At 48.5% G+C, this 17308-nt stretch overlaps 1 protein-coding gene across 4 annotated transcripts in view; it reads left to right on the plus strand.

Annotated features, from left to right (window-relative positions):
- Positions 1 to 6211: 6211 nt before the first annotated feature.
- Positions 6212 to 17308, plus strand: part of zmiz1a (zinc finger, MIZ-type containing 1a) — a 97682-nt gene continuing 86585 nt past the window's right edge. For 2 of the 4 annotated variants that reach the window (XM_047335272.1, XM_047335274.1), the window contains exon 1: positions 6214 to 6427. The gene's annotated coding sequence lies outside the window, so the exon portion shown is untranslated. Of the gene's footprint in view, positions 6428 to 17308 lie in introns of all 4 variants that reach the window. The other 2 variants (XM_047335276.1, XM_035605807.2) reach the window with 2 other exon arrangements.

Here is a 17308-nt window from a genome sequence, read left to right on the forward strand (position 1 = left end):
GGTTGTGATCTCACAGTCACAGAGTGCTTTGGAAAAACTGTAGAGGGGTGGCTTGTATAACATGATTAGTCACTGTTAATGTATATAATCACAGAGATTTGGGATGACTTAAGCTCTTAATCGGGCTACAGGCTGTGTCTCTGTTGTTAAAATGCGAAGCAGACATTGTTGGCGTTCCCTTGCTGTGCTAGTGTTATGAATGTCAGCCTGTCAATCTGGCACGCTTCAATTCCACAATATCCATTTGAAAGAAGTCTGTCAACATATGCATTTTGTCACGATTAGGGAGGATTTCTGGACTACGTAAGCCATGTGTTTTGAATATGAACCACAGTGGATTTCACAGGTCCACAATCATACACAAAGCATTAAAAAAACGAACGAATGAAATATCCATGAGAGGCAACGTATATACACCAGCATGTGTGATTCTAATTTCAGTTTTTCATATTCCACAGCATCACACCGCTCCAAAACCATGCAGGGGAAAAGGCTTTCAGCCAACAGCTGTTTTCAAAAAGCTCACCAGCCACACACGGTGTTTCTTTCTGTTTAGTTTCATAACCCACAGGTATATTCTTCTAACAGCTACAGTTTGACAAAAGCAAACGAGTACCTCGGCACAAGCAACAACAACTAAGTGGTGGCTGTTGACATGCCATGTTGAGAGCAGGCATTAGTTTCCATGTTCACTGAAAAAAGCAGGTATGAAAAGCAGGAGGAAAACAAAAACCCAAGCACACAGTTGCCATCATACCTGCAGAGGCCACACTAAAGTGGAAACTGCAGTGGGCCTTGCCATACAATTGCAAACAACCCCAAGCGCCTTTGGCCATTCAGCTTTTACATGAGCCCTCCCCAGGAATCGGCAGATACTAAATGGAGCTCAAGAATATGTGTTTAAAGAATGAGTCACCGTGATCAGCAGGTTGGGAGGCAAATGGGACTGTGTATAAAACCAGGAGAGTGTGACTCAGAACGCACATTACAACAGATGTCATAACAAGGCATTTCTATAAAAAAAAGTATCTAAACTTTGAGGGGAGTTGTGATCTGGACCCATTACAGAGAAATCCGCATGAAAATGATTAATCGTACAGGAGATTGATGACGCACTTCTCTTCACGTCTTTCTATGAACGAGCAAGTCGGGGGGGGGGGGGGGGGGGGGGGGGGTCGAACGAAGACGAGCTACATACTCGGCCAGGAAAGATTCCGCGACGAGACACGACGTTTCAACATGCGTCGCTGCAACAGATCCCCGCCAAAAGCCTTCTGAGTTAGCGTGCGGCGATCGATTGGCTTAAAAGGTTATGCGGATCAATACAAAGTTGTTTCGGGCACCAGCACTATTATATTAACGTCATCCTGAGAAATAGGCACTCGCTTAGGTGGCTTGTCAGGACCGGCCTGTCTTCCTTTTTTAACCCCAGCCGCATGATCCTTGTTTGCAATGCAACAGATCGCTGCAGGCGGCTGTGTCTGAATTGTAATGGGAATTTCACTTCTTTTAACTTGCACAAATATTGCAAAAGATTATTCTTTTTTTTTAAAGTTAAAATGACGCTCTGCGACTATAGCGTAAGCAGCTCGTTGTGCGGCCAAGGGTGACACAGAGGTTGTAGCTCCTCTTCCTGCCCCTCTGGCAACATGCCCTTCCCAAGGTCAGATAACTGCGTCGCATAATAATGTTTTCCTCTTTTTTTTTAAATAAAGAAAAGAAAGAATCACACATACGCATACGTACAAACACGCGAACCGTGCAACAATGGGGGCGAGAGGAACCCAACTAAAAATAGCACCATCACTGCAGCCATCACCCCCCCGAGCATCGGAGCACCACTCCACACTTCACATCTCATAACCGAGCGAGCGGCGCGCTTCAGATGCAGCCCGAGACTCCCCGAACTTAAGGTTGACCTCGAGTTACACGCGCTTCGGTGAGCATACAGAGAAATATGTGCTTTATTGCTCTGTGCGTGTTCTTTACCTCTGTACCAGTGGCGTGGAAACATCCTATGACACCCATGTGTTAGAGCACAGACATCTCCTCACCCACCTTCCTCTGGCTTTTCTCCCTTTTCTTTCCCCTTCCTTGTACCCCCCCCCCCCCCCCCCATGGCCTCAGGGAGCTGTTAGCTATCTGAATGCTGGCACTCTATTGTGAGCACTCATTGATTGCCTCTGTGCTCCCCACAGCCAGTCAGGCCAGTCAGCATGGGGCCCCGGCTGTCTGCCTTATCTGCCACCGCTCAGTCGCCATACACTGCTGGAAAAAAACAGAAGAGAAATGGAGAAAACATTTCAGAGAGAGAGAGAGAGAGAGAGAGAGAGAGAGAGAGACAGACATTTATAAGATGCAGTCGAAGCTTCTGCGAGCCAGCAGTCGTGTCATCTGTTTTTCTGTCCCTCTCTCGCAGCTCGGGGTTCTTCCCGCCGCCGGAGACAATCGATGGGGTACTCGACCGGACTCCTCTTGGCCCGTTTTAAAATAGTGCTCTTCTGACTTTTCCTCCGCAGGAGATGATCCATTTACCGCCCCACATCTTCTCCCACTTGTCCCGAATATTAACTCTTCGGTCAGTCACTCGGTCAATCGGTTTCTATCACGGTCACACACCAAAAATCTGTGTGTTCAGCCCTCATTTAATCAGTCATAACAGGCTATTGATCACGTGGTCAGACCTGGATGCTACCATACGCTCCAGGTTAGGGCTGGAATGATATGTCTATTATGTAATTAGTCAATTCAAAGAATTCTTGCTTGAGTGTGAAAGAGGAATCACTCTGTCACGCAGTCAGTCTAGACTACTAAACGCCAATGTTTGCTAGTGACATTCCTTTGCGTAGGTCACAAAATTTAGAAAAAATGGTGACTCAACAACAAGTTTATCTTTGTGAAGATATTGTTAACATCACTAAAGGTGCTGGCTGCAGGAGCAACATCTGCAGACTCAGTACGGCGGATGGAATTATCTAGGTGGTGTAACGTCACGAGATTTGTGTTTTTCCTTTGGTCCCTTTAGGAAAGGCTAAAACAATGTTTTACAATATGCAATCATCTTAATAATCAAGATAGTTTCTATCTAGATTCCATATTTTCCATATTTATCAATGTTCACCATTGTTTATACCGAGGTAACCGTGCAAGACCTTTGCAGAAACCTGGTCAGGAGCAGCGTCGCAGATCGGGGTCAGAAAAACCCACTTACATCAAATAAAAATTTCGTTTCCTTCTGTTTGATCCATGCTCCGGTGTGAAGGAGGAATCAGTCAGTCACTCCGTCACCCTGCGCTTGATGATACAACTGGTAAACAACCATCACACCTCGGTGTGAACGGCAGAGCTGGTGTCAGCGCGGCTGAGAGTCTCCCTCCATCATGTAGCTACATGATGCCCCAGCAGCATCCATCACTCCCCCTGCTGCCTCTGCAGAGAGGAGCCCTGTCACGAGCAGAAAGCCTACGGCGAGGTGGGCCCCGGAGAAATGAACATCATTCCGCGGTTGAACACAAGTGGAAAAAAACAAGCCAAGTCTGGCCTTGATCGTCACTAATATTTTATTGGTCCAAACAAACATTTCATATGTTAATTTAATACGGTCCAATATGTATTAACCTTGTCTGAGCACACTTTGCCGAGAGTTCTCTTTGTTCTCCCTTTGACGCATTCGCTCAGCCCTTTGAAATACTGCGCATATGAAATAATACACAGCCAGGCAGAAGTCACCCCACCTATAATCCATCCATCTTGTTGGCAGCCATCTGGCCACGTTACTTCGGAGATGCAGAGGCGCAAGGCTCGCCACGAAAAAACGAAGTCTATGAACTGGAGCGTGTCACTGGAGGATGACCCGACCAGCTGCGGGGGGCCTCCGACATCCATAACAGGCCCTGTCGCCTTAAGTTGGTATTAGACAAAAACTTGATGGATGATCCGGAACAGATAATATTACGATCAGACTAAAACCTTAATGGCGAAAGCCAAACCATAGATCTGTCCGTTGTCGATCCCAGGCTCTGGGGGAGCATGAACCTGCTTGTCTCCTATTAATTTGAAAAGAACTGTCTTGCAACAAGAAGCCCAAGACGGATTTCAGAAAAACCCCTGGATAGTCAACATCAATATTTCTGTTATGACAGATGAGGAACATCAATAACGGGAGCAGTGTCGGGACAAAGACATGGGTCAGCTCGACAAGCAATCTGATCATGAGCTGCAGCTCACAGCGTTGTGACGTTGACTGCTCACCCGATCTCTGTCTGAGAAATGGTGCCCCTCGAAAAAAATAAAAATGAGTGACTGCCAGAGTTGGTGATGTCACTGGTCACATTTGTCCCCATCAGTGTGGGTATAGCTGCTTTCGACCAGCGGGCCGGGGTGTCCTTGAGACACAGTGATAGAGACACACACACACCACACCCACCCCCACGCTGCAGATACCCCCGTTCAGGTTCTCACTGCATCAGTGTCAGGAGCCCTGCAGGCAGGAAGCAAAAAAAAAAAAGGACGGCAGCCGCTTCCTTCCCATTAGATGGGAGAGAAGCCACGGCCCAGGAGCTGCTGTGCTGACAGGAATTTGACCCCTTGGACTCACAACACTGTGGGAGGGGGGAAATTGTGAATTACCTTTGAGCAGACCTAATCTTGTCACCTTTAGTGATGATGATGCCGTGGTGGGCGAGCTTAATTCATCAGTCACAGGAAATAAGGTATTTGTGAACTGGACACACACAGGCCTATACTTGTACCCATTTTCTTTCATGGTGGTTTGTTTGCAGTGATAAGCCATTGTTAAAAAAATGTTTAAAAAATAAAATAAAATAAAATAAAATAAAATAAGAAGAAACTGTGTGTGTGCAGCCGCAACATTAGGAGTGAGTGATTCTATCTGATGCACTGCGAGCTGAGCCGCCCTCCCTCCGGGCAGTTCAAGCCTTGCCTGACTAGGAAGAGAGAGAGAGAGAGAGAGAGAGAGAGACACAGACAGAGAGAGAGAGAGAGAGAGAGAGAGAGAAGAGCTTGCGTGCGCTGGAGTGTGTGCGCGCGCGTGTGTGCGTGTCGGGAGGAGAGACATTGTTCCTTGACGTCACCGCTCGGCCCAGCCTGCCGCTGCTCTCAAACACGTCTTTGTTATTCCGAGGCTTCCACCGGAGACCGGCGATCCGCAAAACACGGAGCAACCCCACGTCCGCATGAGGACCTACTGGAGCGGGGGGCAAGGAGGGGGGGGGGGGGGGGGGGGGGGCACAGGTTGCAACGGTTCAAACACACACGTACGCGCACGCGCGCACGCACACACAAGCGGGAAGTAGGAAGTGGAACATGGAACATAATGGAGACGTTTACAGGTTGATATCACCACTCGCTGCAAACAATACACTGTCATCATACCAGTTTGTGCCTTTGTACCCTGCTACAGTAATAATATTTTAATGATTCGATATTATGATTATTATTATAGCTTTTGTTGTTGTTGTTGTTATAAACTTAAACCCTGAATAATAATTCATTAATTATAAGTTATTTGTTAATGATAAAATAGCGACACTTTAATAAACACATTTTACTGAAAAAAATAATATCCTTTCATGTGAGTTAGACCATAATCTTAATTGATTTGCAGACTGCAACAATTTGCATCGGTCGCATGAAAAGTTAGAACAAACAAACAAATAGACAAACAAATAACACTTCATTCCAGCTTCCATCACTGGGGGATTTTTTTCTTTGTCTTTAATCAAATTCCAAATCAATATATTTGGCATGTGTCATTATGTGTCATTATTAACATTATCACTTGTATAATAACACAATGAAAGTGATATTTCCTGCAGCCCTACACAATCACTGTTTTGGCTAATTGTGTTGAGCTGCTGCACTTGATTTTAAATGCGATGTATATTTGACCATATTGTTTGGTTTATTATTTAATAACACAAGCCACTGGTGCTGAGTGAGGCAACGCGGCCGTCATGACGACACGGATCCAGACAATTGCCGGAGCCGCGGCGCGCCGCCGCCGCCGCAGTCAGCTCCAGCGACAACTGTGCCCGTCAGCGGCCAATTAGCGGGTAGTTACACCTTTACACACCCCGGTGTCCTTCCGCGCGCGCGCGTGCACGGTGGTGGGGGGGAATGGGAATCCGTGCCGCGTTTTACCGCCGCCCGCCGAGCACGGCTCTCTCTACGCTGGTAACTGAATAGCCAGTGTAATCTGACACTTCAACTTGCCGAGCTCCACGGTAGTTGATTCAGTCACTCACTCGCACCGTCTCCGGGGCTCCCACGTCGGTCTTTGTGGAGAGGCAGGCGGCGAGAACGAGAGAGAGAGCGAGAGGAGGAGGGAGGCGGCGTAAACACGAGGTGGTTTTTTTTTTTAGGCTTGAAACAATACGCGGATTTGCCACCGAGGTCCGAGCTGAAAGTAAGTTTGGAGCGTGTTCATTTCTCTCTCTCTCTGTGTGTGTGTGTGTGTGTGTGTGTTGTCGTTGCAAAGCGGGGGTTTGAATGTGCTGCCAGGTCGCTCGAGACGTGTTGGGGGGGGGGGGTTTGCCTCCCCGCCGGACAGTTACTACCTGCTAACAATGGGGTGACCCCGGAGAAACCCTCTCAGCAGCCGCTGGTGAACTCGTGTCGCCGGTGGGAGGGAGGGAGGGAGGGAGGGAGGGAGGCTGGCGGGGTTGTCGGCGGCAGCCTGAGCCCTGAAACGCGGCGTAATACAGAGCCGTGTGTGCGGCACACTGTATCCCTCGGCTCTGCCTAGCGCGCGCGCTTGCGTGTATGCGTGTGTCTGCGCGTGTGTGTGTGTGTCTGTGTGTGTGTCTGTGTGTGTGTGTGTGTGTGTGTGTGTGTGGACGGACGAGTTGCTTCTGGAGCGAGCGGCAGTTAGCGAGCGCGTCTGCAGGTTGCGCTCCCAGATAAGAGGCGTCTGCGTGTTTGTGGAGACACCGGGCAGGAATGCGCTATAGGAGCCGATCACAGGTCAGTGTGTGTGTGTGTGTGTGTGCGTGTGTGTGTGTGTGCGTGCGTGCGTGTGTGTGTGGGTGTCTCATCTCTTCGGATCAGCTGATGGCTCGGCGGAGGCTAACCTGAGAGCGCATGTCACTCGAGCTAACAGTCAGCGGTGTGTCTGGATGCTTGCTGGACCCCCCCCCCCCCCCCCCCCCCCCCCCCCCCCCCCCGTTCCGGGGTGCTGTGCTTCCTACCTGTTGTGATGCGATTAGCGGCCGTGTGTCCGTCCACTTGTTAGACAACACCGTGTTAACGCAGCGCTCCTCGATGAGGTTTGCCACCGTTGGCCGATGACTGATAACACTGATTGAGTTGATTGGATCCTCTCTCGGAGAGAACACCCAGAGATCAGTGGCTCCCCGTGTGAGGTCACTGGGGGACACCCCCCCAACACACACACACACACACACACACACACACACACACACACACACACACACACACCCTGGGGTCTCCTAATGGGACTCTAATGGAGTAAGGTGAGACATATTTCCCATGACTGTGACTATTTCTGGACAATGCTCAAGGTGTGACTGGTCCACTATAGCTGCAGTGATTTTCCTGAATCCTCCCAGCATGCACCCCTGCAAACATCCCAGTACAAATGAGTTCACACCCCTTTGACACGAAACCGTCTCATTGGGTCCCCCGATTGAGACCAGCAGCCGCAGCACCACATTTGCTCTCTCGCTCTCTCTCTCTCATGTGGACGAGCTGCCTCTCACTCAGTGCAAGCCTTCTCGCCTCAAGTAAGTCTGGCGGACCCTCCCCGTTAAATTCCTCCCGTCTGGATGTGAGGCCAGCCGGGGCAGAGCGCAGCAGAGAAAAGGGGGCTCCCGACGGGACGAGGGAGAGGAGGGAGGAGGGGGAGGAGGCTGTCACTCTTTGCAGGCCTGCTTCAGTGCAGCCACACTTTTGTGGGGGGGGGGGGAAAGGGGCCTTTGACCTTGTTAGTAAGGTGCTGAAGTGGAAGGAAGCGGTGATTAGGAGCAGATCAGCGATGCCATTGTTGTTGAGATAAGTTATGTGACACCAAAGCTGCTCCAACAATATCTAATTTATAACTCTAACGTTTTACATTAACATGTTACTATCACTGTTATCATCAGGTGAGATAAGAAGGGGATATTTTGGCATTTCCTAACAGATCATCTGACACAGTCTCAACTTAAAAACTGAAACATTACAGCATGAGCACAGTACGTATTTTATTGCAGGAATATTGCACTGGATTGCAGGTGTCCATGTTTTTTTTGTGTCCACTCCCTATATGTCAGCGTGTTAAAAAGATTTTTAAAATGGGGGTGTGAACCCTCCGACATCTCCTTCTTCGGTAATTTAAATCGGTGATGTAACGAAATTGTTTCAGCAGCAACACTTGTCAGCAGCCGCGCCACATTAATTAGTGCTGTTTGACTTTTCTTTATTTGGGGTTTGGTCTCCACCCCCTACTCCCTTCTAAAGAAACAAAGCAACGTTGAGTCATCTCAGCAATGCATGAAAAGAAGTCACGCTTGTTCAGAGCAGGTTACCTGATAAATTGTGAAAGAAAGAGGGCGAGGAATTAAAGCCATCTGCAACTGTTCGCAAACTTGGAAGTGTGTGTTGTTTGTGTGTGTGTTTGTGTGTGTGTGTGTGTGCGTGCGCGTGCACGTGCGTGTATGTGTGAGTTCTCTTTCCTTCTGTTGTCCCTCCTGGGGCCTCTCTGCAAAAAAAAGCCAGCCAGCCGGCCGGGCTGCGTGGAGAGCGTCTGATTCACTAAACAGGCTAAAGGCTGCGGTAGACACACATTGAAATCAAATTTGGGTGATTTCAAAGGCCGTCTAACACGGTGCCGGGTGCAAAAATGCAAGTCTGCTCACCGAGACGGGGCCGTGCTGAAGTGAAAAAGTTAAAACAGAGACAGAAAGACAACACCTGCACTGGCAGTGGTACAAGTTTCAGCTGGCCGTGGAAGAAGAAGGAGACGCTTCAGCCTCCTTAACCAGTTATGGACAGAGAAAGGAAAGACCAATTGAATCCGTTAAAAACAACAAAGTCATATCACAGATTCAGTTTCAAAAACACCTGCAGCTGTTGTCTTGGAAAGCAGAAAGGTAGCGAGGGCACCTCAACGAGGCCGATTTTAAAGTATGAAAACAACTGATTGCTCGTGTCTGAGCAATTAGCTTTTTGTTACTCAGCATATTCTAACAAGTTGCCGCTGTTTGCATGCGTGCTGGCACAGCTGCAGCCGGCAGAGTGTTTAAAAACCTGGCGAACGCTAATCAATGTTTTGACAGCACTGACATTTCATCTTAACCGTTGGTGTTGGGCTGAGGAGTGCACGGGAAACACTTTGCCGCCCGCTCGCCTGACATGGATTCTCGCAGTCTGGTGTCTCCCCGTCAGCCCGAACCCACCTACTCATCATGTCCCGAGCAGAAGTCAGCCTTTCCTCCCTTTCTCTCTCTCTCTCTCTCTCTCTCTCTCTCTCTCTCTGTGTCTCTGTCTCTGTCTCTGTCTCGCTTGTGGTTCGACTTGGCAGTACATTGCATCTAGACTGAGCCTTTTGTTTTTCAAAGTGCCTATTTTGGTCTTTTTAATAAGGAAAAACTTGTGTTGCCTCGGAGCATTTTAAAAGACTCATTTCGAGAGCAGGGGCTTAGAGGGAGTTACAAGCTGAACTGTTCAGTTTGAGCCGAGGTGGTTGCCCTCGTGTCAGACACTTAACTACTTCCTAAACGCTGCTGTAATTCCACCCATATTAGTCCACAGTTAAACTCTCCTCAAGATGAAAACCTGGTAATTGTGGCGTAACTTATGCAGACAGGAAAAAAAAACCCCGAAGCACAGCCGGCAGATGTAACTCATCCTGACATTACTGACCGACTGCCGGTGATGTCAGTTTGGTGTGGAGAGCCGAGAGTGGACCAACACGAGGGCGCGGGGATAAGAAAACCTCAATGCCACATGCATGCTCACCACCGCCCGTCCTTCAAGCTGCGAAACCTTGGCCTTGTGGTTCTGGTTGTGGCTGAAGCACGGCTGGTTTGAACTCGCGGGTGGCTGAGACTGTCGCCAGAGTCACTGCGGAGTCTACGGGCAAGGCACTCAACCTCAAGTAGCATCCGACTGAAGTAGCTGTAGCTGTTTTGTGCCAAGGTGTGTTAAGGTTTTTGCATGGTCCATCGGTTGTTGTGGTGTTGACAATAATCTGTTGAATGCAGGCAAAGCATCGGCTCAACTCCTGTTTCCAAAGAGCTGTCGCCTCAACCCCGAGGCTCTCCCAACCGCAGGAAGACACAGTCTACTAAGAGTTTTTTTTTCTTCTTCTTCTTCGACGTCGAGACGAGAGAGTGAAGCAGAGTGGGAGAGCGGGGAGAGAAGTTACCGGCCCACCTCTGTCACCGCCTCATGCATGTTTGATTTGATGTTCCTTGAGGAACGAGCGCAGGGGACGTCACAATGGCCATGTCCTGTTCCCATCCGCCGAGAGGCCGGGGCCCTTGAATCATAAATGACACCCTGGCCTCACCGGCAACAATATGAGCGTCTGAGAGCCCGCACAGGCAGAACAAAATGTTCCCTCCATCCATCCATCCATCCATCCATTCGCCCACCGCTGCCGCCTGCACTCAAGATTTCTCACCATCGCAAGCAATTACCCTCACTTTTTTTTTTTTCTGCTGATGAAACCCTCCCCGAGCCCGTGTCAGCCGTGCCTCTGCGGGAGAAAAATCGGTAGCGATGGAGAGAAAAAGAGATAGTATGTGTCTGAGTGAGTGGCGTTGGCGTGTGTCTGTTTGGCTTATAAATCCTGTTTAAGCTAAACAAACTCATTGTCCTCATCCTGCAACTGCCGTGCTCTGTGTGTTTGTGTGTATGTGTTCTGTGTGTGCTTTCTCCTCCCTCCTTTCACCTAGCCTCTCTCCTTCTCTCCTTTGAGTTGTAAGTACAGTCACTAATTAGTCCCCTCTCCCTCCTCATGCTGGGTCAGTGGGTTTACGGTTTCAGCACTGATCTGCCGTGTTTGCCTTGTCTCTCCTGTTACCGGTGCACGCCTGCAAGCCAGCGCCAACTGCAGCCTCCCTCCCAGAGGTTCCGCACACCTCGCACACGGCGGCCCACGTGGGTTCACTAGCCAGACAAAGCCACCCAGGGCCTCGCTCTCCCGCGGCCTGCAGTGTGGCGCTTGACCTGGTGCCAGGTGTTAGACTAACTAGTCTGGCTGAGAAGTGTGCCTGTTGGGTTGAGTCAATAAGTTGATACCTGTTATGTTCCTAGACAGAAGAAGATTCCAGACCCACGAGAGCTTAATTCCACATTCACTTGAAGCACCCCTCGGCACAGCAGGTTGCAAATCCTTCTAGCCTACCGCCCATAAATGAATCTTTTTGCTAAAGATAATATGCTTTTTGTTTATTAGCATAATTTGTGCTATAAACAGTCTCTTGTCTCGTCGACACTCAAGAGAGTGCAGGGCGATGCTGGTTTTCTGGCGGAGGTTGCTTGGGAGATGAGGAGTGATGGCAGAGATTCTCTGAAGGCGGTCGAATTGTCTCCAACGTGGCCTCCGGGGATACGTACGGCCTTGTTTTTCTGACAAAGTAAATTAACCGGGATCTACTAATGCAAAGGGACAGCGTTTGTTCTTCGCCTGCGATGTCCCTCGTGAGGAGGAAGTCAGTACAGAGACAGTGCTCATGCTCACACGTGCACAGAGGGCGCAAAAAGGCTGAAATGTCGACTTTGCAGAGGTGCTTTTTTCTCGCAATGAGACAATAAAAAGGTATTCATGCGGGATGAGGATTCGGTTTTAAGGCAACGGCAGCCGGTCGTGGTTGTTATGGAGAGCCCCCCCAAAATCATAAAGGCGTACAAACTTGAGCTCCACTGCCCCGCTAAGACGACGTTCTTGCCACTTTCCGACATTGCTCAGTGACAGAAAAAGTCTATTACCGTCTGTGCGGCGCGTTTCGCCCCCTCGCTGCCCTCCCCCTTGGTTTTGACACCGGCGGTTGAGCCAGCCGCTTTCCCGGGGTTCTAAGGACTGACATCCCTTTCATTTTCCCGCCTGGGCGGCTCAGATAAAGGGGCATATTTTAAAACCTCTGTGTGGATACACCAACTGTAAAGAGAGATGGGCCGGTGGGCCGGGGCCGAGCTACAGCATTAACTTCAGAGAGAGGAAGAGGGGAGGGAGAGACGGGGAGAGGGAGGGTTGGGGAAAGTAGGGGTGGGGGTGGCAGCTGCGGAATGAAACAAATAAAGAAGCAGGGAACTTAAAAGTCCACATTATTAAACAGTGATGCCAGCAATTTAGAATATGTGATTGAAAGTGCTTGGCCGCAGACCCCACTTTGCAAATAGAACAAGTATTATTTGCAGCCCCACTGCAGATAGCCCGTCGTTTATTCCTGCCCTGCTTACAGGGGCAATGTGTTTCACCACTTTCCCTCTAATCTACGCCTGTTGCGAGTGCGTCCTCCCAGCAAACCAAAGCCACGTCGTTTATTATATCGGTAATGAGACCGCGCTAATCATGTGTATTCCGGAGACAGCGATGATACACTGCTCGCTGCTTGCCAGGGATCGGCCTCTAAACAATGTTTATCATTGTCTCCCAGGGCTCTTTAATTATCTGGCAAACATTATTGACAAGAACAACAAGGGCGCCCGTGTTTTATGATTTTAAAAGCTGCTGGGTTACTACTCATTAATACGTTTTATTACGAACGAATAAGGTCACTTCATCTTAAAACATTTCTTAAAGCAAGTGTTTGGGTCCTTTACAGGACATGTTTTACAGAACATACTGTAACCCACGAGAAATGATTGTGAAACACACGTCCAGGGAGAGAATCTCATCACGTTTTTTAATTTCACATTTCTTCAGTCAGTTTTCAAGTTTAAATATCCTGGCAACTCGTCGGTAGCTCCTGCAACTACCCATTACTCTAGATTACATACATTAGCTGTTACAAATCTCACCTGTATCCCTTTCACAGCCATCCCGTACCCTTTACTTGGCCGGCCCGGTGGGAGCATGAGTGGAAGCTGAATGGCATGTGTTGACATTGTTAAAGATGCACGTGAGGACATCGCACGTTTCATGTCTGGCTCATATTTTTTGGAGCAGTGGGGTTTGGTGGTGGTGGTGGTGGGGCGGGGGGCAGTTTGCCATAGCACAGCCCCCCGACTCTGCACATCTTGAGGCTGTTGCTCAACAATGTCATATTAATATGTGTGGCTGCAGTCTGAACGGAGCGAGCCGACCTGTAACTCTGTGTCGGTTAGCCGTGGTGAGCAACAACAGACTCGGCTCTGAAATCTGAATTAGGGCCAGACAGTATGTTACCTCCCCCAACACATTTACACACACATGACCCCCCCCCCCCCCCCACACACACACACACACTTGTCATGTCTCTGTAACCGTGTCTCCCCTGATAACAAATCAACATAATTGTATAACAAGAAAGGAGGTGTGTCTCAGTGATGGTTGCATGAAGTCACCTTTGCTGTGCGGTGTGTGTGTTTATGTGGGTGCATGGAGCCGTGAAATGTGTGTGTGTGTGTGTGTGAGAGGGAGAGAGAGAGAGAGAGAGAGAGCGCAAGAGGGAGGTAGGTGGGGGTAGTAGCAGCGGTGGTGGCTTGGGGTGAGGTCCTGCCCTGATTTTCTCTGGAATTCCTTTGTTTTTGGAAGCCAGTTCGGGAGAAAATGAATCCGCGAAGCCCGAGGGTCTCTGCTCCTTGAGAATTCTCCGCACACATCCAGCCGCCGCCAGCTCTTGATGGTTTTAAGGGGTGACTCTGTTTTCAAAGCTCAGGACAGCCACGGTGTTTTTCACCTTTCCAGAAAAGGGAGATGGAGAGAAAAAGAAAAGAAAAAAAAGGACTTGGAGGGACTGATGCTACTCAAACATAGTTTTGCTCTTATAGTTCAGGGTGACGGAAATGAAAGTCAAATGTAGATAGTATCACTCATGGGCACTAAAAACACCTTCTGATTAATATAAATGGAAAACAGAAGCAGAAAAAAACCCCCCTAATGATAATGAAAAACTGTGGCACAATAGCTGCTTTGAAGTTTTGCATGTTTAATCAACCTCTTCTGCAGAATAATACGCGTTTTTAATAGAGTTTCCATGTCCAGTAGAAGGGCCGGGGCCGCTGTGGAAATGATGTCAGACGCTCCCGCGAGCTGAGAAAATTTCACGTCACATTCACGGCTCATTAAATCTGATAAACCTCGGGTAATGGTGTTAAAAACCCACACAAAGGTATCTCCGTTCACCCCCCGTGCCACGCAAGTTTTCCGTGACCAGATCCTTATCCGGGGGGACTGCCGCTTTAAGTAACCCAACTTCCACAAAGCAGAGCTTTTCCCTCCCGTTTGAAGGGGGCTCGCGTTGAGCAAGGGGGGAAACTGAAAAGGCTAGTTGGCGGCCTCTATTGAGCCAGCTTTATCCGTTGCTGGTCCCCTAAGAACAGGCTGAGGAGGGGGGCGGGGGAGGGGGGGTGGGGGCAGCGGCGCAGGAGAAGGGCCAGGAGGTCTGGTCACGTGAGCAATGAGCGTCTTCGTGCTGGTCCCTTTCAGGCTGTCACAGTAAATCTGTTTGACTTGTCACTTTCTAAATCATTACGAAGGCTAAAAGCCTCTCTATTGGATTGTGGTGGAAGGGGGGAGGCAGCAGGTTTCCTTTGTGCCGTCCTGACGATGATGATAATCAAGTTTGTTTCTGGGCATCCTGCTGCGAGGCTATAATTAGCTCCTTTCTTCTCTCTTCTCATCTGCTTTTTTTTTGCATGTTGCTCCTCAAAGGCGTGCGGTGGAGTCGTTGTGCAGAGGTCACACGCCGAGCGGTGGCATCAATGGTTTCAGGAACGCTTCCTTCCCCAGTTTTTTATCAGTGACAGCTTCTACTGTAGATCCAGACACGGGGCTCGTGTCTTTTCGCTCCCTCGTTCAGAAGTTCATTATTCAGTGTGTAACAGCCTTCCTGACTGAGAGAAGAGACTAATGGTGATTTAGTGCATGCAAGGTCTCTCTGCTCCTCCCCCCAGGTCAGTCAGGGTGAGAGTCGCAGCCCGAGGTATGTCTTAACTTGCAGTGTCACTTTCCGACCAAACTGGTTGCCGTCTGACAGAAACATGACAGAGCGGATCTTGTCCCACGGACGAAACCCGCCGTGACGTCTGATTTCCAAGGGGAAACTCTCCCGTTCCCCTCTCCGCTTTCCGCTTCCTCTCTGGTCTCAGCTTTCTGTTTCCTCCTTTCCTTTCCATTCCATTCCATCCATCTTCTCCTCTCTCCCAGGTGCCCCCCTCCCTCTCTCTCTCTTCCCTTCTTTGGTGTGCGCCAGCAGCACTCATGCCCGGAACAGAATCCCGGGTGAGGCATCTGTCGCACAATGTGTCCCCGATCTGATCTGTGGCTCGAAGCATCGGGGTCACAAAGAGTAGCAGCCTCCAATCCAGACATCTGAGGGGCTCTATCTCAACGTTTTGGTCCTCTTGTGTCTCTATGTTTCTGTCTTTCTCATTAAAATTCACACAGCACACTCGCACACACACCGGGGTATTAAGCTACTGTCTTTTGGACTGTGTATGTCAAACTGAGCTGGCAGTGTCCCCCTGTCTTCCAGATAAAGCTCTTTCTTCGACTCACAGGTGCGGGGAGCAGAGCGAAATGTGGGTTTATCAGGCTGTTCATCAGCTGCAATGATGTGCAGTTGATCTGAAAGGAGGATTTTGTCAGTTAAACTGGATTTTTGTGCCTGGGGTGTTTTTTCATTAATGACAAAACCAATGACAGCATAAATAAAAGGTTGTTAAGTACGGCTGTTCACTTGTGTTAAAAGAAAAAGAGAGTACAACCGTGGATTGACACACTCGGTGTCTGCCAAGTTTGAACTTCACAAATCATCTTGAGGGATTAATGGCTTTGTATTTATCCTGCTGAGTTTCCTTTGACAAGTTTTGGTGTTGCAGCGGTGACTTGTTACATAGAAACAGTCCCTACTAAGTAAGTGACAAGGCTGACAAATGCTCAGATGTTCATGTGAAAATGTGAAATACTGAAGAGAGACAGACACAATTAAAGGACCATACCGCCCTTTTTCCACATTGTAGCCAATAAGCTATAGAGATGTCCACAAATGATGAAATGAGGCTCGCAGAGACTCGAGACTGCAGCTAATCGATAGTGGTAGTTGGGGTATTTAGTTGCCCTTAAGGTATGAAGTCTGAACGTAGCGATGTTTGAAGACGCTAGAACATCTGCGATTTGAGAGCAACGATTACAGAGACGAGAAACAACTAAATTCACATGCTCCTTTTCACATCAGTGTTTACTCCCTTGTCTTTCTGATTTGATTTCCCGACAACACGGCTTGTCAAAGCAATGCGGCCCTTTTTTTTTGTTTAGCTTTCCACTGTCAGTTTTGAAAATTGTTCCTGCTTCCTCACTTCCATTAGTGCCACACATTGCAGACTCTGTGATGGATTATCTACCTCATATAAGCCTCAGGGCTCTACAAGTTGATTTTCAAGTCGAATTGAATGGAAAACCAAAGGCGGTCTCAAATCCTAGATATCAGTCTGTAAACACATGACGAACCTTTGAAAACAATTGGTATATTATATAATGATATTGGCTGTTCTTGAGGTAGTAAACTACCCTCATCTTTTTAAATGTGTTCTTTCAGGGAGAGTTCAGCTCCACGAGTCTCATTCACACTTATTGCCATTTCTGTGCCAATTTTTCCTGTTACCGTTTTTCTGGCTCTGGCACCGGAAAGTGACATCCCCACTCTTAATTCAAAGCTCATTTATTCTCTGTGGAGGCCGCCAGCTACGAGCACACCTTTGAATCACTTAAAAAAAAAAAAAAGATCCTCAAACAGCACAGGTATGGTCCTTTAAGATAAAGCAGTGGACCCATTTGATTGAGTCAAAGCTTTGGGTCTACTCGGCTTCGCAAACCTCCTGAGTCACTCAATATAAACCCGCTTTTGATTCGGCTCGTCTGCCGTGAGTCAGCAGCGTCACAAAGTAAAAGGCCAACACGTGCGAAAAACAGATTAGTCCCCTTTATGACGACAGGCAATAAAAGGAATATCTTGACATCTTCCTTTTTGGGAGATGGGACTGTTATCTTTTAAAAAGATTAAATGAACCTTCGACATTTTGTTGGCAAGAGCCTGAGGCCCCAGATGGCATCACGATGTGAATGTAAGTGCAAAACATAAGTGCAAAGTAACAGTAGGATTGAAAATGCATGTTTACATACGGTGATTACAAAGAGGTG

Source organism: Scophthalmus maximus, chromosome 10 (assembly GCF_022379125.1).
Source record: "Scophthalmus maximus strain ysfricsl-2021 chromosome 10, ASM2237912v1, whole genome shotgun sequence".
In the NCBI taxonomy this organism is placed as follows: domain Eukaryota; kingdom Metazoa; phylum Chordata; class Actinopteri; order Pleuronectiformes; family Scophthalmidae; genus Scophthalmus; species Scophthalmus maximus.